This window comes from Protopterus annectens, chromosome 9.part0 (assembly GCF_019279795.1).
Source record: "Protopterus annectens isolate FY-2018-M chromosome 9.part0, PAN1.0, whole genome shotgun sequence".
NCBI classification, from domain to species: Eukaryota; Metazoa; Chordata; order Ceratodontiformes; family Protopteridae; genus Protopterus; species Protopterus annectens.
This window is the reverse complement of record NC_056743.1, coordinates 335,988,106-336,010,213: the sequence shown is the minus strand read 5'-3', so window position 1 is coordinate 336,010,213 and position 22,108 is coordinate 335,988,106. Positions and strand designations below refer to the sequence as shown.

At 41.1% G+C, this 22,108-nt stretch overlaps 1 long non-coding RNA gene across 1 annotated transcript in view; it reads right to left on the bottom strand.

Moving 5' to 3' along the window:
• LOC122811223 overlaps positions 1–20,467 on the bottom strand; it is an 829,556-nt gene extending 809,089 nt beyond the window's left edge. The window contains exon 1 of the long non-coding RNA XR_006366226.1: positions 20,285–20,467. This is a non-coding gene — a long non-coding RNA (uncharacterized LOC122811223). The remainder of the gene's footprint in view (positions 1–20,284) is intronic.
• Positions 20,468–22,108: the final 1,641 nt, after the last annotated feature.

Genomic DNA, 22,108 nt, shown 5'->3' with positions numbered 1-22,108 from the left:
TGCTGGATGCTGCACCTCAATTTTTGCCATGATTTTCTTTTCTTTTACAGCATATTGATATGGAGATTCCAACAGGGTGGTTTGTTTATTGGGTTAGTTCTGAACTTCGTCATGGAGGGTACAGCTGCCTCTCTACAGTTATTAACATGTTTGTATAGGGTTTCTGTGAACAGTACCTCATAGACAGCAGTGTTCTTGGCGTTTACGAGATCTTGAAATTTTGACAGGTTATCACTTAAGAGCAGGAAGTTAGCCTTATAGTAGTTCCTGAATATTCCACGGTTAGCTGGCATTCCAGGTTTTATCCTTGCCCCTGATAAGGCACTGACCATGACCTGAATATGTGCGTGTAATGTGGCATATCCTGGCCATTGATAAGCTACTGACCATGATGTTCTCCTTACTCAGCCTGGTGAGAGGACATCACTGTGTCTCACAAAACAGTCTGCAATGACCAGAATGTTGGATTCTGTGGTGGCTTGACTCATGGGCTTAGTAGTAGAGGCTCCATGAGATGTGGCTCTGTGTGTTGATGTGGGTTGTTTCGAAAGAGTGCATTTGGCGTTGCTGAGGGTGTTTGTTATGTGTATGTCATCTAGGAGGTCTTTGGGGTTTAGGAGGGTTAACTTTTAAGTACAATAGCATATTTGGGTCTATGTGTCTGCTTTATAGTGTGTGTGATGGGCGCAGCATGTGTACTGCTGACAGCCTGACATTAGGAGTACTTTTATGTGCCAGCTTTGCCTCCAGTGACGTTGTGTAAATATATCGCCTACATACTATATCAGATTGTTTGACAATTAACTGATTGTCAGTAAACATGAGATGATTTCTACACTTACTCAGGATGCACATATCCAACATGGTGGCAAGAGATATAGGGGAAGTTCATATCCATGGCGATGGATTATAAGGTTGCAGTGAGAATATAAAGTAATGTCAGAAGTAAAGGGTTTGCACCTCTGGGGGGCAGTACTTGTCACTATAAACTAATTGTCCTCTGTACAACCATATCACAATCAGCACCCTTTTTATCCATTTTTCTACATGGGGCCGGGATATCATGTTAACTGTCGCCAACTCTCTTGATTCAGTGCCGCACTCCTGCCTTCAACACTCATACCTGACTGTTGCAGATCTTCTTTCATACAATCCATCCACCTCTTTGCTGGACGTCCTCACTTCCTCTTACCTTCTTCCTGCCCATCCCAAATCTTCCTCACCAGATTGTCTTTTGCTTTTCTGCATGTGCCCAAATCACCTTAATCTGTTATATTTGATCTTTTCTGCAATTACAGCTACTTTAGCTTTTGTTCTTCTGTCCTCATGTCTTTGTCCCACAGTGTGCATCCTATCACCCTTCTCAGACACTTCATTTCCATCACCTCAAGCTTCAACTGTTCTGCTTTTACTGCCCAGGTTTCAGTACCATACAGCAGTACTGGTCACACCACTGTCTTGTACAACTTACTTTTCAGCTTCTTTGGCATTCTTCTGTCAGACTACACCTGATACTCTATGCCAGTTGGCTGCAGCCACTCTGATTCTAGCTTTGACCTCTTCATTCAGACTACCCTTCTCCTCAACCACCCCTCCCAGATACTTGAATCTGTTTACCTGTTCCACTATCTTCCCTTCTATCTCTATTCTCAGCTTCTTCTGATTTCCCCAATTTGCTGCCATTACCACTGTCTTATCTGTACTTAGTTTCATCACATGTGCCTTCAGATTTGCATTCCATTCTCCTATCCTTTGCTGAAGTTCTAGCTCACAGTCTGCTGTACTGCCACATCGTCTGCATACAGCAACTTTGTTTATATGTCGCCTCCAACCCGTTTGCTAATGTAGTCCATCACCAGTATGAACAGCAGTGGGCTGAGAGCTGAACCCTGGTATACACCCACTCCCACTGGGAAACCCTGTTTGGAGGCCGGACACAGTTAGTACTGGAGTCATTAGGTCCTTGTACATAGTCTGCACTAATTCTACCAATGTTTGTGGAACTTCAAACCATCACAGTACTACCCAGTTCAGCTTTCCTGGGACCTTGTCATATGCTTTCTCCATGTCAGTAATGCCCAGTTGCACACTCTCCTCATCTCTAACTTCTTAAGTATCTGTCTCAATACAAATTGTGCTGCATCCTGATCTGAACCCAACCTACCCATCTGCCATCTTACATTCTACTACTCTGCGTATCCATTTATCAATCACCCTCTCCAAAACATTCATACAAAGTGATAGGAGTCTGATGCCTCTGTAATGTCCACAGTTATGGATGTCCCATTTGTTCATGTACCCTGGCACAAGTATGCTTATTCCCCAGTCATCCGGGACACACCTTTCCCTCCACACTGCTATTAATACCCTCAGAAGCCATTTCTCCCCCATCTCACCCAGCATCTTTATCATATCTGCTGTGACCACATTTGACCCTGCTACTTTCCCTGACTTCATCTTCCTTAGTGCTGTTCTTACTTCTTCTAGGGTGGGCTCCTCTTCTCACACTGTAGGCTGTTTCTGGGGCAGTACAGCTTCTGTGGGGTTTTCCTCATTCAGAAGCTGCTGGAAATACTCCTTCCATCTGCCTTTGATGTCCTGTGGGCTGGTAAGTAGGTTGTTGCTGGCATCCCTTATGAAGGGTGTCTGACTATCTTCTTTATATCTTTCTGTCTTTGCCTTGCAACCTGATATGGTTTCTTTTTGCAACTTACTGAGTCACTTTCCAGGAGTTGGTACAGTGCCTCCGATGCCATATTCTTTGCTACTGGAACTTCTTTCTTAGCTTGTTAGCCAACCAGTAGTCCTTCCCAGCCTGGTCAGTCTTTTCTGTCTCCCACTTCTTCCTGCACCCCCTTCTTTTGATGACTTCCTGGACTTCTGCCTTCCACCACCAGCTTTCCTTGTGTACCTTATTTCTGTACCAGGCTCTGCCACATGCCTTTTCTGTAGTCCTAACACATGCTGTTTTTAGGCTCTGCCATTCTTCAACTCCACCTATTTCCTCCTCTTCTTGGGGTGCTACAGCCCCAAGTAATTCCTTGAACTGTTGTACTTTCTCTCCAGTCAACTTCCAGGTCTTCAGCCTGGTCTCGGTTGACCTTAGAGCCTTCTCTGACCACTACTTGCAGCTAATTGTAGCAACTAGTGGTTTATGCTGTGGGCCGACCATTTCACTGGGGATGACTTTGCAATCATGGATTCTACCCCAGTGCCTTTTCCTTACTAGGAGGAAGTCTACTTGAGTTGCATGTTGACTGCTCTTGTATATGATCTTGTGACTCTCTCTCTGTTAACCATGTGTTGGCTACTATCAAGCCATTTGCCGGACAGAAGTCTAGAATGGCTTCTTTATTCCTGTTGATCCACTCATGTGGACCTAGGCAGTCCTCATATCCTGTCTGTCCCAGTATGTGCATTCAAGTCACCCATTATCAACACCAATTCATGTTGTCCTGCTTTATCTAGTAGGTCCTGCAACTGCTGTCTGAATGCACGCTTTTCCTCACTATCACAACCCTGCTGTGGGGCATAGGCTGAGATTATAAATACTGCCCTATCATTACACTGGAGTCTGATTGCCATGAGTCTGTCATTAATTCTGATGTTATCCCTTACAGCCTTCTGAAGCCTCTCTCTCACCACAATTCCTACACCATTTCTAGCCTGTCCCCCACCTGAGTAGTAGAGTCTGGATCCCAAGCCAAGTGGCTTTGCTACACTGCCCTTCCATCTCATCTCTTTGATACAAAGAATGTCAGGCCTTCTCTGTATCATGTCATCCACTTCCAAGCTGCATCCCTTAAGCGTAGCAATTCTCTGTTCATGTTCGGCAGGTTGGTTGGTTTTATGTCCAGCTTTCGCTCAACAGGCCTACCTAGGTAACCCAGACTGGGCAACTAGACACTGGCCAGCCAGTAGCTTATTGATCCAGGGCTGCTGGGCTTTATGGCAGGCACATACTGGACAATAGAAGCACATATACCCCCTCCCACTGTTATCAAGGGTCCCTGACGTGGGGCAGAGTAGGCCAGGTCCTCAACCCACTTATCCCCAGTAACTACCAATGCCAATTTAGCGACATTAGTCAACATGACTGAATCACCTGGAGACGCATTTTACACCTTCGAGTGGCTAAGCCCTGACATGGTGCACAGTCTGAGATCAGTGTTCTCCTGTCTAGAGGATACTGCGCACTACAGTAGATGCTCAAAGTGGTTGGTCTGTACACCTCTTTCCTCTTTAGTGCACCATGTAGAGTCTGTGCTGCTGCCCACAGCTCCATTCATTTTTGAGTTTTGTGATGGAAGCACTCAACATGTTTTTCAGACATGGGAGGCACCCCAAGAAGAGACACTGAGAACATGCAAACTCCAAACAGGCATTGTTTGCAGGTCAGGATCAAACATTGTACCTTGTTCATGGAGGGCGAAGATCTTAACCATTATGCCAAATGGTCTGTCACTGGTCTCTGTGCAGCCAGGTATTACAGGAAAAATGTCAGCTTAAGGTGTCTGTCTATGCAGGCCACTGCCAGATAATTAAGCGGAGACTAATAAGTGGATCCTGATGATTTATGCATGAAGTATTTAAGCAGATATTGCAAGGTTAGCAGCAAATAAAACAGTATTAACTGAAAAGAAAGAATTAGCTTGTCAAGAATGATGAAAAGAGGGGAGTCACCTGAAAGGCTACTTTCTGTCTACATACTAAATCTGGTCTCACCACAATTTCATGCTGCTGGGATACAACTCTCCTTTGCTTCTCGTCTCACCAGAAGCAAAACAGTAGCACCAATCCCAAGATGAGAATCAGGCCACAGGCCCTTCTGGTGATCAGTGGTCTTGCCCCAGATCATACAAGGGGCTGTAGGCTTGTTGTAGCATTTTCCTCAGGAAGATCAAACAGAGACACTCGCTACCCAATCAGAAACAGTCAAGATTCGATGCACTCTCCTTCTATACTCACTGGGAGCAAAAATATAAGCCAAATTCCAAGCTGGCACCAATTAAGTAGTTATTAGGCTTTCTTGTGATCAGCACTCTCTAGGAAATAATGTCCATATGTTCCTTCTCTCACCAAGAGCAAAACAGAAGCACTAATCACAAGAATGGCTACTGAGGGGCAGAATGTGGGCTCTCCAATAATTGGTCTTGAAGCAGATATTGCAGAGTTTAAAGGTAAGATGGAAAAATAGGTTAATACACAACCTGTGGTGAGAGACCTGGGCACTGCGGTTGATAACCTCACATTCAAACAACATGTAGCGGCAGTAGTCAGAAAAGCCTTTTATTTGGTTAATCTCATAAGTAAACAGATTGCATCCAGAAAAAAAGGTTATTACCTCTCTATACTCCTCCCTGATTAGACCAATAATTGTGTATAATGCCCCATTTGAGATTTACCTCTCCAAAATCTGCACCAACTGGAAAGGCCACTGAAATACCTCACAAAGAGAATCCATGGCCTCCAACACCTGCCCTATACTGACTAGCTCAAATCACTATCGCTCTACTCGGTATCGTACAGAATGCTCAGGGGTGATCTATGTATCGCCTACAAGGCAATCTTGGACCCTGCCCTACTAGAGATGCTCCATTTCTGTAAGTCTAACTCCTCACGTACTACCCACTAAAAAGGCCTGAATCTAATATGTGACATCAACAAAACCTGCTGGAGAGACAGGTTTGTGTCCCAGAGGCTTCCCTGTCTCTGGAATAGACTTCCCATACACAAACAGGCCACCTTGCTGACCCTCTTTCAAGCACATTGAGGAGTGGATGGAAAACCACAAATTTTTCACAGGGGTTCCACCTGTGTCCTTGACAGGGGCAACAGGTGCTGACTGAGGTTTCTTTTTGGGGATAAACTCTTGGCTAGGCTTGGAAGGACCCCATGGCCATTAGCCTAGTAACCTCCTCTGATCTAATATCCTAAGAGCTGCAGTGTGCACTAAGCAGTCACATATGAAAGAGGGGGTAACAAACCTCTAATTTTGAAAGAGCAAAATAAAATGGAAGGGGGGAACTTTGTATACTGGCCCTATGGAATACAGTGCAATTGTCAGTGGCCAAAGGGGTGTGATCTCACAAAATAATTTTGCACTTCACACAACACCCAATGAAAAAGGAGAGACATGGAGATATGTGGTCAAATTAACAAAAGCAGCAGGCGACTAAAAAAACAGTTGAGTTTAAAAACAACACGATTAGTGTAGGAGGGTTGTGAAAAAATGTAATAGATGTACGACAAACAGCTGTGGTCAGTTTAAATATTGAATGAAAAGCAGAATACGAGTAAAATACAGCGCAAAGAAAATGAATCACAACATACAAAACAGAAGGCGGCAATGAGGCGATACAAAATACGAGAAAGCAAAAACAAGCTAACCTTTCCTTCACAGCAAGTGGTGGCAGAGTCTGGATAAGCTTTTACAGTAAAACCTTAAAATGTTTTATTTTGCCCCTTAAATAGAAGGTTTAGTTTCTAGCCCCACCATCAGTTCACAGGCAATTGACCTGTTCTAATTTCTGTGCGACTCAAAAGACACTTAACTGTGGTCTCCTCACTAGTTTAAATATGCAATTAAAAGCAGAATACAAGCAAAACATTGTAAAGAAAATAAATTGAAATTTAAAAATAGAAGGCGGCAATGAAGCAATACAAAATGCAAGAAAGCAAAACCTAACATTTTCTTCACAGCAAACTGTGACAGAGTTTGGGTTCAAGTTTACAACTAAATTACTATAAACTCTAATCAGCAACAATTCCAGTATATAGTTCATACATCGGAAGGCAAGTTACTGGTCTATAGTTTTTTAGGATGGCTTGTATACCTCAATACCTGTTGCTAATACTTTGTCCTCCAGTCCGGACGACTCTCCTTACACACAGGTACCCCCCCCCGCTAAACACCTATCGCGTGGCTCCTTGGATCCTGGCGTCGGCTCTGAATTAACCCCACCACGGTGCGAATGCACAATCCAACACTCAGCATCAGCTTTAACTTAAACGGACTATAGGGGTAAAAGCAATTATCCTGATATTAATCTGCTTTAGCTAAAAAAGACTTACAGGGTAATAGCTATATCCAAACAGTACATTCACCTACCAAGACTAAGTTCTGTAGGCTGCAAACTCAACAGTACCTTTCTTAATTTCTATGTATTTAATCCTTACCCTGCAATAACTCCAGGGTCTTTGAAGTCGAAAGGTCCTTTTCAACCTTTGGAGCCTACATCTGTATCCTACTGAAACTAAGGCCCTGCAACCTCCAGGCAGGTTTTCTGACGTCAGGGAGTTTTCATATTCCCCGCCAGATTCCGCCATTTTGCTGCCTCAATACCTGTTGCTATTACTTTGTCCTCCAGTCCGGACGACTCTCCTTACACACAGGTACATGCAAACTTGGTCCTAACCTGTTTTATTTTTATGCCAGCCATCATTTTGCTATTTGTTTGATTGTCGTTGCTCTGAAGGTTATACAGCTTAGCCGGGGGGCTCTTGGGCAGCCGTTCTTGCTGGTCTTGAATGGTCTCAAGTTGTGGCTAGGTTGAATTGGGCTAGATTGTGTTTTGCATTGTAATGGGTCAGTGTATTTGATGCTGGTTTCTTCACTGGATGACCGACCGATTCACTTGCTCCTAGCTTTTGGACCTGACGCTTGCAAGCATCTGCACAACTGTTGGCATTCCTAGCCTGGATAACGCTAAGCGTGGTTAATTTGACTATTTCTGCTGATTAAAGTACTGCTTGCTTTCTCTGTTCACTTGCTGTTTTAAAGTTTATCTATCCTACGTACCATCTAGTGCCTAGCAATCGTAGGGTAGCCATTTCCTAGAGTGTACTTCTACAGCATGGGAAATTTGTTTGTTTATAACTGCAGCTTAATGAATGTTTAGTCGCACAGTTTCTCCTGCTTAAAAGCATTGTCTCTGTGTTTGAGTGAAGGTCTATTTATCGCTGAGTATTCAGCGTTTAAGGCTGTATATGGTAGTTGCTTCACACTGGAATCTATAGCTAATCTAACAATACTAGAAGTACTAGCCTGTACGTATGTTTTATAGCAGCGCTAGGCTGCAACAATAATGTACCTGCCTTTCTACTAAATGTCTTATCGCCTATGTATGTGAAGCTCGTTGATGCATGGTTTTGTGTATTTTTCATACCTCTCTCCCACTGCTTATCTCAACATACCTTTTACTACTTATTGCTATATATAATTGAAGTGTCCTAAGCATATATTATTGCATTTAACCTGCCTCTAAAACGTGGTTTATCTCCTTTATCCTATTTCAGGTACCCCCCCCCGCTAAACACCTATCGCGTGGCTCCTTGGATCCTGGCGTCGGCTCTGAATTAACCCCACCACGGTGCGAATGCACAATCCAACACTCAGCATCAGCTTTAACTTAAACGGACTATAGGGGTAAAAGCAATTATCCTGATATTAATCTGCTTTAGCTAAAAAAGACTTACAGGGTAATAGCTATATCCAAACAGTACATTCACCTACCAAGACTAAGTTCTGTAGGCTGCAAACTCAACAGTACCTTTCTTAATTTCTATGTATTTAATCCTTACCCTGCAATAACTCCAGGGTCTTGAAGTCGAAAGGTCCTTTTCAACCTTTGGAGCCTACATCTGTATCCTACTGAAACTAAGGCCCTGCAACCTCCAGGCAGGTGTATTCCCCGCTCCGCTCGGGCTCGCTCCGCGCCCCACCCTGCCCCCATATCCCACCCGCCCCCACTACCTCTAAGTTTATAGATACATCTAGCCCATCCCACCTCCCTCCCCTCCATTTGCGGCGGTCCACTGATTAATAACTCCGCCTCCCACACACTCTGTCATCCCACTCAACTTACCATGCCCTCCAAATCCTCCCACCCCACCAACTACCATTTACTCACCACCATGGGTAAAACCAAGTATTCCTTTATCTTTTCACTAACTCTACTCCTTTTCATCCCTTACCTTTTATCTCGCTATGAACACCAAACACTATTAGGAATTCCATTCCCCAATCCCCATACTACCTTTTGCCTACACCTAACACCTAACCTTATAGTTCCTTCTTCCCTTAATGCAAAATCTCTAGGCTTTAATCAATCATATTCTACCAACCCTCCACTACCCTAGATCATCTAATAATAAATCTAACCTTAAGATACTCTACAAACTTCAAAAATTTTTAGATCACCTAAAACAATGTATTACTCAACATGGGGACATTCATCCCAATCCAGGCCCCACCACTCATCTAGACCCTGCCACCTCTACACTACCCCACACTCCTAATACCTCCCTCCTCATCTTTCACCTCAACCTAAGAAGCATTAACAACAAAGTACACAGCCTACATGCTATGATAGCCACACACTCCCCAGACATCATGTGTCTCTCAGAAACATGGCTGAAACCCGCCACAAAGGATGAAGAAATTCTCCCACCTGGCTATAATATCCTAAGGAATGATCGAATAACCAAAAAGGGTGGGGGTATAGCTGTAATGTTTAAAAACAGACTTAACATCATTAGGAACACATTGCACCCCCCCCCCAAGTCTCTAATATTGAACTCATTGCACTGAAGATCTGCCTAAACTCCCATAAATGTATTAATCTAGTAGTAATCTATATTCCACCAGGAAAACCTTGAAAACCTTGAGCTTACTTTAAGTTGGTTAGCAAACTACCCTCAGGAAACCATTATACTAGGGGACTTTAATATTGACTGGTCCCACTGCTCTGCCAAGACATATCCCCACCCAATCAATCTATATGGTTTCTCCCAAAATATCACAGCTCCTACCAGAATTGGTAACGCTCAGCAAAAGGAGAGTACCATTGACTGGATTCTCACCAATAAAGCTGCTAACAATTATTCTACCGGTACCCTCCCCAATGACTTAAGTGACCACCTTTTCACTTATATTATAAAGCACAAGCTTTGTACTTCCAATCCACCCCTACATAAACTTATCCGAAACAGGAAAAAGTTCAACCTAGATCTATTCCTAGCTGAACTAAAATTCTGCAACTGGTCTACCCTAACCTTTCTTCCCCTAGCCGAGAGCGTGTCATACTTTAATGACTCTTTCCTAAACATCCTTGACTCCCATGCTCCAAATCGATTAATTAGAACTAAAAATCGCATAGCTCCCTGGCTTACAAGAGAAACCAAAGCAAAAATTAAACTTCGTGACCAGGCTTGGAACAAATGGCGAGCCACCAAAACTCCCCTAGATCGTATTAAATTTCAATCACTCAAACTCCACGAAATCAGACATCGCTAGAGATAAAAAACAGTACTTCTGTCACCTCCAGGACAAACATCAGTCTAACCCAAAAAAGTTCTGGGCTGGATTCAACAATCTCCTCCATCCTGGTAAATCCTCTACCCCTATACCCGAGAAACTTACTAGTAATAAACCTGAAGAGATAGCCAATGCCTTTAACATTTTTTTTACGGAGACCATTCAGTCCCTTGCCAATCATCTACCTACCTCTTCCCCATCATTAACTCTTCCTCCTGACTCACCGCCTCTCTCCTTTAAACTACAAACAGTATCCACCTCCTATATTCGTACCCTACTAAAAAAACTGAAACCATCCACCCTTGCGATCGTCTCCCAGCGAATACCTCCAATTAGCCTCTGATGTCATTGCCTATCCCATATCAATTTTGATTAACAGATCCATAACCGAGGCCACCGTCCCCCCCATTTGGAAAATCTCATATATCATTCCACTTCACAAAGGAGGCTCCTCCACTGAAACATCTAACTATAGGCCCATCGCAATGCTTTCTCCAATAGCAAAATTTTAGAACGGTGTATTCACAAACAACTCCTACACCACCTCACCCTCAATAATCTGCTATCATTTACCCAGCATGGCTTTCGCCATCACAGTACTACTACTGCCCTCCTCTCCTTTGTCGACTCAATAAACAATAACCGTAACAATAAACTTATATCCTCTGCGCTCTTTCTTGATCTATCAAAAGCTTTCGACATGGTAAACCATCAGCTATTACTCCACACCCTGCAAACCTTTCATCTGGACAACTTGACACTCAACTGGTTCAAGGACTACCTTTCTGGTCGGCACCAAGCAGTCCTATGGCATAATAGTCTATCTCAACTACTCCCTAACAACATTGGCGTCCCACAAGGCTCCATACTTGGCCCCCTTCTTTTCTCTGTTTTTATTAATGATCTCCACACAATCATCCCTAGAACCACTTGTATACAATATGCGGACGACTCCACCCTGATCTGTTCTGATCTCTCTCTCCAGAAACTCCAAACAGCCACCCAACTATGTTTTGCCAAAGTTGAAAAATGGTTCTCTGACCTGAAACTCATACTTAACCCAACTAAAACCAAGTTACTCCTATTTTTCCCCTCGTCTACCACTCTCCTACCCCCGGTGCCACAACCTGCAAATTCTAGGTCCTTTTATGTCGAATCCTTTAATGGCACCATCATTGAGCCCGTCTCCCACACCAAGCTATTAGGTGTCACTATTGACCATAAGCTCAAATTTGATATGCACATTGCCCAAACCATCAAGTCAGTTAACAAGAAACTAGGTTCAATGTATAGAATCAGGAACTTTCTCACTCCTCATGCTAGATTAACCATTGCCCGCACTCATCTCCTCACCACCCTACTGTATGCCTCCCCTATATTTTCCTTCCTCAATAAACGTGAGCTCAATAAATTTTCTACCACCTACCACCATATTGCTAGATTTATTACAGGAACACCATTGCCTCAACCTCAGGAAACTAGGCTGGCTAGAACTGCCCAATCTTCTTAAATTCAATCAACTCACCGAAGCATTTAAAATTATAAATCAACCAGACAAAACCCCCTCACTGAGTAAAATCCTGACCCCATACACCAACTTAAGTTCCCTTAGGTCTTCAAATAGTAACCAAGTATCAACCATCAAATCTAATAACTTGGGCGGCGACGCTCTTTATGCGAACTCTATTGGAAAGCATTGGAACTCCCTTCCTAACTACCTTAGACTCGTGCCATCACTTAACCAATTCAAAAACAGTCTCAGAGAATACTTAAAGTCCCACTGGTTGTGCCCATGTCTAAACCCAGACTAATTCCTATAGGTTTCATAGTTCCCTTCACTCTTCTCACTCAAAAGCTCTTCTCTACCATTTGACTTACCACACCTGTACCCATGTCATCATACCACATTAGCTTGTCCTGTCACCTCCTTAGCTTAGCATTTTTTTCTTCTACCATGTATATATTGATGTCATATTGATTTGTTATCCTTATAATGTTGTACCTCTAACTAATTGTAGTGTGTTATTTTTCTCTTTATTGGAGCTTTTCTCCTCGGGCCTCTACTGAAAAAGGATATGTATCCAGCTAGACTAGCCCGGTCAACAAATGTAAAATAAATAAAATAAATAATAATAAATTGTAGAGTCACTGTTATGGAGGAGCATTGTTTTATCTGTTAACCAGATTGGTGTTAGTTCAGGATGTGTGTACAAGTAGTCCTTACTCAAGGCTAAATATTAATGAAAATATGTTAATACTTTTAGACAGAAGTTAGGAACTGCATCTGGGCCTGGGGTTTTCTAATTAGGAGCTTTCCATAATGTTGCTCAATTTCTCTGGCCGTAACTTCATATTCTGTACTTTGAACTTTTATTTTCTTTTACTACGTCTACCCATTCAGTATCTAGGTTTCACAGGATCTTAATAAATATTTCTCAAACATGAGTATATTTCTTTTTTGGTGGTGTTTCTAGTCCCTTTGCCTTGCTTCCCAATTATCTATAAAACCTTTTTGGGTCATTAATAAATTGCTTATTTTATACTTTTCCTTTATGTGCATATCTTCTAGCTTTTTCCTACCTTTGTTTATATCTTTAATTTATTATTTGAAATAGATCTCTTATACTGTACATTGCTTTTATCACGTCCATCTTCCTTAGTATTTTTGATCTGTTCCCTCTTCTAGACTCTCCTAAACAGTGACAATTCTTGTCTGAATTGCTTTGAAGTTTTCTCCATTTGATACTTCCATGATGGCATTTGATGTCTCCCCTTCTTTTCTTTACTGGTCTGTGTTTTTGTAGTAAGACATTATCTGGTATTAATTAAGCTGTACAGTAATATACCCTATTTACTTGCGTTATATCACAGTTTCTATGAACAGTGTTAAGTCACCATAGATGTAATACAACCTCCTCAGATTAATAACTCAGATTCTTGCCACCAAATTGCAACTTAATAAAAATAAATGCATTAATATCTGTATGTACATTCCCCCAGGTAACAATATATCTACATTTGAAGATATCCTGCACTGGTTATCATGTCACTACCCCCAAGAAACCCTAACTACTTGGAGACTTTAACATAGACTGGGGCACCTGTTCCTCAGAATCCCCAACCACCCATATTAACCTGCATGCATTTACACAAATCATATCCACCCCTACCAGGATAGGTAAACCCAACCAAAAAGAAAGTATACTTGACTGGGTACTCAAACAGTCACCCCCAACTGTGCACCTCTGGTACCCCCCTTAATGGCCTAAGCGATCACCTTCTCACATATGTAATTAAGCACAAAACCATTCATTCCCAACAACCCTTACTCAGAAAGGTTAGAAACAATAAAAACTTTGACCCTGCCAAATTCCAACAAGAACTAAACTCATGTAATTGGTCTATTCTAAAACACCTCCCCTTAGAGGAAGCAGTAGCATACTTTAACAAATTCCTTGAGATCCTTGATTTGCATGCACCTGTTCGTTCAAAGAGAACCAAGGCAAAAACTGCACCATGGCTTTCTAGAGAGTCTAAACTCAAAATTACCCTTAGAAACAAAGCATGGGCTTTATGGCGTTCTTCTAAAGACCCTCAAGATCACATTAAATACAGGCAATCCAGGAACGAAACCAAAAAATCAATTTTACAAGACAAAAACAATACTACTGTAATTTACAGACAGTAAATCAAAATAACCCTCAGAAGTTTTGGGCAGGTTTAAATAATCTACTACATCCTGGACAAACTTCAACCCCAATCCCTGCTGCTACTATAGATAAAACCCCTGAAGATGTTTCTGATAGTTTTAACCAATTCTTTACTGAGACAATTCAAGCCCTAGCTAGCCAACTACCTCCTAGCTCCCCTGGTCCTGAAAGTAGCACCCCTAGAAACCTACTTGCGTTCAGCTTCCAACCAGTCGCCACTTCACTTATCCGTACCTTGATCAAAAAATTAAAACCCACTACACTTTCTGCTGATCAACTCCCTGCCGAGTACCTACAAAAATCATCTGATGCTATTGCTTACCCCATCTCAATACTAATCAATCGAACCATAGTAGAAGCTAAAATTCACACCATCTGGAAAATATCCTATGTAATCCCACTTCACAAAGGAGACAGCTCTACTGAATTCTCCAATTATAGGCCAATAGCTATACTCTCTCCACTTGCAAAGATTATGGAAAAATGTATTCATAGACAATTCATGCACCACCTAATCCAAAATCGCCTTATGGCAGACACTCAGCATGGCTTCCGTCCTCATCACAGCACTACTTCAGCCCTCCTAGCCTTTACTAACACCATAAACCATAATCGCAACAATAATTATATATCCTCAGCCCTCTTTTTGGATCTTTCCAATGCATTCGATATGGTTGATCACCAACTTTAAACATTCTGTTTAGATACTGGAGCCCTCCAATGGTTTCAATCCTACCTGAATGGTCGACAGCAGGCTGTCCTCTGGCAGAACAAACTCTCTAACCTTCTACCTAACATCCTCAGAGTACCACAAGGCTCTATACTAGGGCCCTTGCTGTTCTCCATCTTCATTAACGACCTTTATACTGTCATCCCAAAAGTCAGCTGTATCCAATATGCTGATGACTCTACTCTGATTTGCTCAGCCACATCTCCAGTAGAGTTATGGTCAGCTACCCAGACCACCTTTAATACAATAGAAAACTGGCTTTCTGAACATAGTCTGTTCCTAAATCCAAAAATAACTAAAATGCTGTTATTTTCACCAACACGTAGGTCTACCACTTTCACCTTTACCATAAAATCAAATGATGTTTCAATAATCTCCCCTGACCCATCTACAAAACTATTAGGTGTCATCATAGACGATCTCAAATTTGACCTACATGTTAACCAAACTATCAAAACCATCAATAAAAAACTAGGGTCACTTTACAGAATAAAAGCCTTCCTAACCCCTCCAGCTAAAATTGCCATAGCTTGCTCTCACCTTCTTTCAACCCTTCTGTATGCATCCCCTCTACTCTCAAATTTGAACAAGACTGTCCTTAAACTCTCAATTTGCTACAACCACATTGCCAGGTTTGCCACTGGGCTGCCTTTTAGGACACATCATTGCATCAGTCTAAATCAGCTTGGTTGGCTTGAACTACCTAGCTAATCCAGTATAACCAACTGATTATGGCCTATAAAATCCTCTATAATTGGGACAATACTCCTGCACTTAAAAATATTATCACCCCTATAACAATCCTAGACCGCTTCGATCATCTAACAAACTAATTCAGACTAGCAAAATTATTAACACAGCCGGTGATTCTCTCTTTGCAAACTCTGTAAGATCCTGGAACTCACTTCCAGCTGATATTACCTTACTTTCCACCTTAGGTCAATTTAAAACTAGACTCAAACATTTGTCACTTAACTGGCTATGTCAATGTATCAAGCCTGGCTAACTCGAATGTGTAAAAATCTGTTAACCAGTTTACTGTGTAATTTAATTTAATCCTGACTTGTGCTCAGGACTAACTTTAACCTGTGGAACTTGTTTAACTTGCTTACTTATGTAATCTCTGTAAATAGTCTGTTTGTAATATGTAATGCTGGTATTATGTAATGCTGCATCTGCTTACCCTTGGAGCTTTTCTCCCCGGGCCTCCGCTGCAAATGGACATTTTATTTTATTTATTTTTATTTTATTTTATTTTACATTTGTTGACCGGGCTAGTCCAACTGGATCATTGTCCATTTTCAGTGGAGGCCCGGGGAGAAAAGCTCCACAGATTAAAGCATGTTTATAGAAATACATGTAAAAAAGACACTTGTGATATAGGCAAAGAGCAATAATACAAGGAAATTAGTTCAGGTCAGGTGATGCTATTCTAATAACAAATAGATAATACTAACTATGTAATACAAATTATGTAATTAAAAACATGAAAATAAAAATGTTTTTTTTTTAGTAACAGTAGAATCATAATGTTATTTATGATTTGAGAGAGATTTAGAGTGTTAAATAAAATGCAAATATAGTTGAAAGATGAAAGTAGGTTAGTCTGGATTGGTACAAGAGCAGAGCCAGAAGTTATTCAGATGTGAAAGAAGTTGCTTTTTAAAGCAAGGAAAAGTGGCTAGAGAGGAGATATGTAAGGGAAGGTTATTCCATATTTTGCCAACTGAGTTGGAGAAAAGGCAGTTCCCTGCAGAGTTTGAAATTCTGGTCATGTTAACTTGTAGCTTTTGGGAGGAGCGTAGTTGTTTTAAATTATTATAGGGAGTCAAGAGGTTGCTAAGAGCAGGTGTTTTTGAGGGTTGATATAAAATTTTATGTGCTATTAAGAGTTGTTGATAGATAATCTTGTTAGGAAGTTCCAGCCAGTGTAGAAGTTTTAAGTTTATGCAGTGGTGAGTTCTATATTGAGATGCAGTGGCAAATCGAGCTATGTTGTGGTAGGATGTAGACAGTTTCCTAAGGTTACCTTTAGATAGATTAGTGTAGATCGAGGATGCATACAGAAGGGTAGAGATAAGATGTGATTGTGCTAAAGTAGTCCGTGCCTTAGGTGTAAGGAAGGGTTTTATTCTGTATAGTGAACCAATCTTTTTATTAACTGTTTTTTTGTGTTATTAATGTGGTGGTCAAAGCTAAGATTGTTATCAATAGTAACACCAAGCAGTTTTGTAGTGGAGTCAGGAGTAATGTGAGAGTTATCACTTGCAGTGATAGTAAAATGTAGTTGAGTAGATTTATGTGTAGGTGAAAAAGTAATAGTTTTGTTTTCTTGGGGTTAAGGAGAAGACATCTTTTAGAGAACCATTGTTCAACGGTTGAAAAGGTAGCTTGTGTAAGGGATTGGAGTTCTGGTTGAGAGGAGGCTGTACAGATTAAAGTGGAATCATCTGCATATTGTATGCAGGTAGTGTTTTGGATAGATGATTGGAGATCATTAATAAAGATGGAGAATAAAAGTGGGCCTAGTATAGATCCCTGTGGTACTCCTAATGAGATGGGTAATAGAGTAGATAGAGAATTTTTCCAGAGTACTGCTTGATGTCGATCATCTAGATATGATGAGAACCAGGTTAAAGAAGAGTCATCCAAGGCAAGGGATTTCAGTATGTGGAGAAGAAGTGTATGATTTACCATATCGAAGGCTTTTGACAGGTCTAGAAATAGAGAAGAGGTTAGTTTGTTGTTATTACGGTTACAGTTGATGGTATTGGTGAAAGAGTAGTGCAGTGGTAGTACTATGTGAAGGCCTAAATCCATGTTGGGTGTCAGCTAGTAGGTTGTTAAGGAGGAGATGGTTTAGTAGTTGTTTATGTATACATTTTTCCATAATTTTTGCTAGAGGAGATAACAGTGCAATTGGGCGAAAGTTAGAAAGGTCGGTAGATTTGCCTCCTTTGTGTAAGGGTATTATGTGTGATATTTTCCAAATTGCTGGGAAAGCACTTTCTTTTATGGATCTGTTTATTAGAATAGAGACAGGATAGGCAATAGCTTTAGCTGCTACTTGCAGGAATTCAGCAGGAAGCTTGTCTGCTGAGGGGGTAGTGGGTTTAAGTTTGTGTAATAGAGATTGTATATAAGAGGTGGGTATGGGTTGTAGTTGAAGGAGAGGAAGAGAGTCATTGAAGCTACTTAAGAGCAGTTGAGAGGTATCAGGAGATAGGTGGTTAGCAAGACTTTGTATGGATGAAGTAAAGAAAGTATTGAAATTATTGGCTATTAAAGTAGAGTCTTGGGTCTAAGTCCTGGGGATTGGGTGTGATTAATTTGCCTGGGGTAATTAGATTGTTAATAGTAGACCAGAATTTTTTGGTTTTTATTGGTGGATTGTTGTAGTTTAAAGTAAAATTCTTTTTATCTGTTATGATAGCTTTTTGGTACTGTTTCTGAGCTCTCTAAAGGTTTGATGATCTGTTGGGTTTCTAGAGGAACGCCATTTATTCCAAGATTTATTTCTGAGAATAATTTTATGCTTAGTATTGGAGGTTAGCCAGGGTGCTGTCTTAGTCTTTGTTCTAGTAGTGCGACTTGGGGCATGTTGATTTAGGATTGCAAGGAATGCTGAATTGAAGTATTCAACAGCTTTGTTAAGTGTGAGGTGTTTTAGAGGGGTCCAGTTATATTGTGAAAGTTCTGTTTGAAACTGTTCAGGAATAAAATTTTTTTTGGAGTATAGTGTTTGGTGAGTGGTAGGAAAGTTTAGGTTAGTTTTGGCTCTGACTACGTAAATGAGGGAGTGATCACTAATGTCATCAGGAAGGATGCCAGTTTGGTAGTTTTGTAGGGGGGAGTTAGTAAGGATCCAGTCCAAGGTGGTTTCTTTTTTGGTTTTTTTGTTGGTTCTGGTCGGACCATTAATGAGTTGTTTAAAACCATTTAGGTTTATATGAGAAGTAGGGTTAATGTTGCTACATGATATCCAATCGATGTTAAAGTCCCCAAGAAATAGTGTTTCTTGAGGAAGTTTGTTAGAGATATGTTCTAGAATGTGTTCTAGGGTAGGGATGTTATTTCCTGGGGGGATAATATGCACAGATGATGTTTATTGCTTTACTATTGTTGATTTGTATTTTTGAGCAAATTATTTCAGCATTGTAGTTTTGGGAGAAGGAAAGGTCAAGAAGAGTAAGTTTTAGGTTAGTTCTATATATAATTGCTACTCCTCCACCTTTCTTGGTGGAGCGATCATGTCTTACAATGCTATAACCAGGTGGGGTAATCTCAATGTCTTTAATTACAGGTTTTAGCCAGGTTTCTGTTAAGCATAAGATGTCAAAGTTGTGTATTTCAAGTAGGGCATGGAGTAGACTAATTTTATTACAGATGCTACATTATATTGAGGTGGGCTATGGATAGTTGGTTAGTGGGTATGGAGGAAGAGGGAGAGAAGGGTTTGGTATGATTTTTATGTGTTGTGGTTTTATTATTTTCTGGGCCTGGGTTGGGGTGTATGTCACCATCTTGTAGTAGAAGGAGTACTGTAGCATATCTTTCTGGTTTAAATATTTGGAAAGTTTCAATAATTTTTTTAGTTTTGGATTTAAGTAGTTTATAGTGTAGTAGCCTATGGTATTTGGGAAGAATGTATATAGTTTCTGAGGAGGTATGTAAGAAGGAAGAGGATTGGGATGTTGTGTCTGTAGAGGTATGTTTTGAAGGAAGTGAGAGAGAAACAGTTATAGAGTGTTCATAGGAGGTTAGGAAGTAAGTAGTCATAAGTGAGGAAAGTAGTAAGAAGGAGATAGCTATTTTCAGTTGTGACTGGAAGATAGTCATAGTCATGGTGATGTAGTAGGTGTTTTGCTAAGAAGTAGGGGTGGGTGTGGGATAGTTTAGTTTGATTATAGGTAGGGGTGGGAGTGGTTTAGGTCGCTGCGTCTGATTGGTGGGAGTAAGTAGGGGTGTGGTGTATGGAGGAATAAATGTAGGAGCCCTAGGGGTGGGTGGGATATGGGGGTAGGGTGGGGAGCGAAGCGGGGCCAGCAGAAGTAGGCTGAAGACAATCAGTGAGGAGGAAGACTCTGTAGGTCGTTCTAAAGGTAGAGGAAGGTGAACAATAATAAGAGGTTAAAAGGTAGAAATGCAGGAGGAAACTGGAGATGATAGTTCTAAGGATGTCTTAGGACAGTAAGAGATAATATATGTGAGCCCGAAAAAAGGCTGGGAACAGAGGTACTGGGGGCAAAGATGCAGGGGTAGGTTAGAAGAGAGAGTGTTGAAAGGTAGTGAGTTAGAAAGATAAAGTATGAGGACGCCACCTAGTGGGCAGCAGGTATATAGCAGGGGATAGGTAACCTGCAAGGGGAGAAGGTCTAGGCAGGGAGAAGGATTGAGTATAGAGGGCCAAGTGGGTAGTATACAGAATGGTAGGAGTAGTGGGGGGGGGTCCGGCTGCTGGCTAGGCTACCTGAGATTCAACTGAAGTTTTAACATTAATATATGAGGTACAGTATCAATACGTACATTCAAAGCCTTTCCCAAGGAAAGGTAACACTTGTAGTTCTGTAGCTATAACGTAGCTATAACACTTGTAGTTGAAGGGTAAGTGTCTTAGTTTACACTACTGTTCAAAAGGACCTGGCTGGTGTTATTCAGGTGTTTGGTGTAGGACCAAGCTGGAACACAGTGCTGGTAGGATAGAAAGAGAGAGAAAAGTAGTAAATCACAGTGTAAGTTCAATAGGAAGTAGGTGTAGGTATAAAGCAGACTCAGATGCATATACAAATACAGTAAACAGTAAGGTACAGCACAGTCTAGTATTCTTCACTCTATAAACATCAAAAGTATTAAGAATCAGAGCAGTAAAACAACACAGTCTAGAATTCATCGCTCTATAAATATCAAAAGCATTACAAGTCAGGGCAGTAATAACAGTGTGAGCAATGACCTGTTACAAGCTAAGAGAGCATGGCCAGGGTATTACGTAGTATTGGCAGCTCAGGTGGAACATTCCAAGTAAAAGCAAAGTAACCTACTGAGGGTTTAGTGAGAGCTAGGTACATCCACTACAATCCATAAGCACAATGCAATAAAAGCCTCTGCGTGTTGAACATATATGGGGACAGTATTCAAGTTAACTGCTTTAGTTAACAGTTTAACCGCTAGACATGCCCAAAAACATAGGAATATCCTAAAGTAGCATCCAGGGTACAGCTATAGCATATCACGTGTATTGCGCCAGCTGGAGGCAGTGATAGGATAAAAGTCAAGCTGTGTGCCCTTAAATTATAGTAAATCAGAGATTAAATGCTAACTGAAGTCCCAAATACCGGATAAGTTAAAAACATGGGGCTAATTACTTCCAATTAGAAGCCTCAAGCAAGCCGCTCAGATAGTGGAAGCCATGAGAAGTACAAGCATACAGCACTCAGTCCGTAGCTGCATCTGTTTAAGCAGTAAAGCTGTGTCCCATTAAATTTAAACAGAAGCCTTAAGCAGTCTTCTCAGATAGTGGGAGCTTTAGGAACTACAAGCGCATACAGCGCTCACTCCGTGGCTGCAACGGACTAGAGAGTAAAGCTGTGTCCCATTAAAGTAATTAAAAGCCCCAAGCAAACCGCTCTGATAGTAGGAGCTTTAAGAACTACAAGCGCTTACAGCGCTCAGTCCGTGGCTGCATCTAGTTAAAAAGTGACGCTATGTCCCATTAAATTAAATATGAGAGCAGTGAAAACACTATTTGTAGCCCCTAACAGTACAAAAGTGTTAACATAGCATTTAGATCAACAAACATGTATAGCGCTCCATTAGAGGGAGCGTTTGGTTCAAAAGTAAAGCTGTACCGTATTAAAATAGAGTTGTTAGCATTCAAACGCTAAATGTAGCCTCAAAACAGTACATCATTGGAATCATAGGGCTGGTCGCATTTATAACGAGGTCCGCACACACCACTCTGATAGTGGAAGTATTTGCAACCACAAGCTAGAGGTTTTATAACATAAGAAGATCAAAAGACTAGCGAAAACAACAAATTAAGCACAACAGTACATGAAATATAAACCTAGCATTCATAACAACTACTACAAGCCGTTTGTAGGGCGTTTCAATAATGAATATGATTGCATCACGAAACCACGATTAAAAAACCAAGGACGTGTACTACATATCAGTAACATCTAGATAGAACAGATATCAGTGTGGATCCTATGGATACACTAAGTTCCGCAAAATACAAGCCACGTGTGCGACTCCTACAACGTAGCAGCATATGTTGAAAATAACATAAAAAGCCAAATATGAATTAAGGCGTGGAAAAAGTTACATTAGATTTAAAGTGCCCCATAAAAA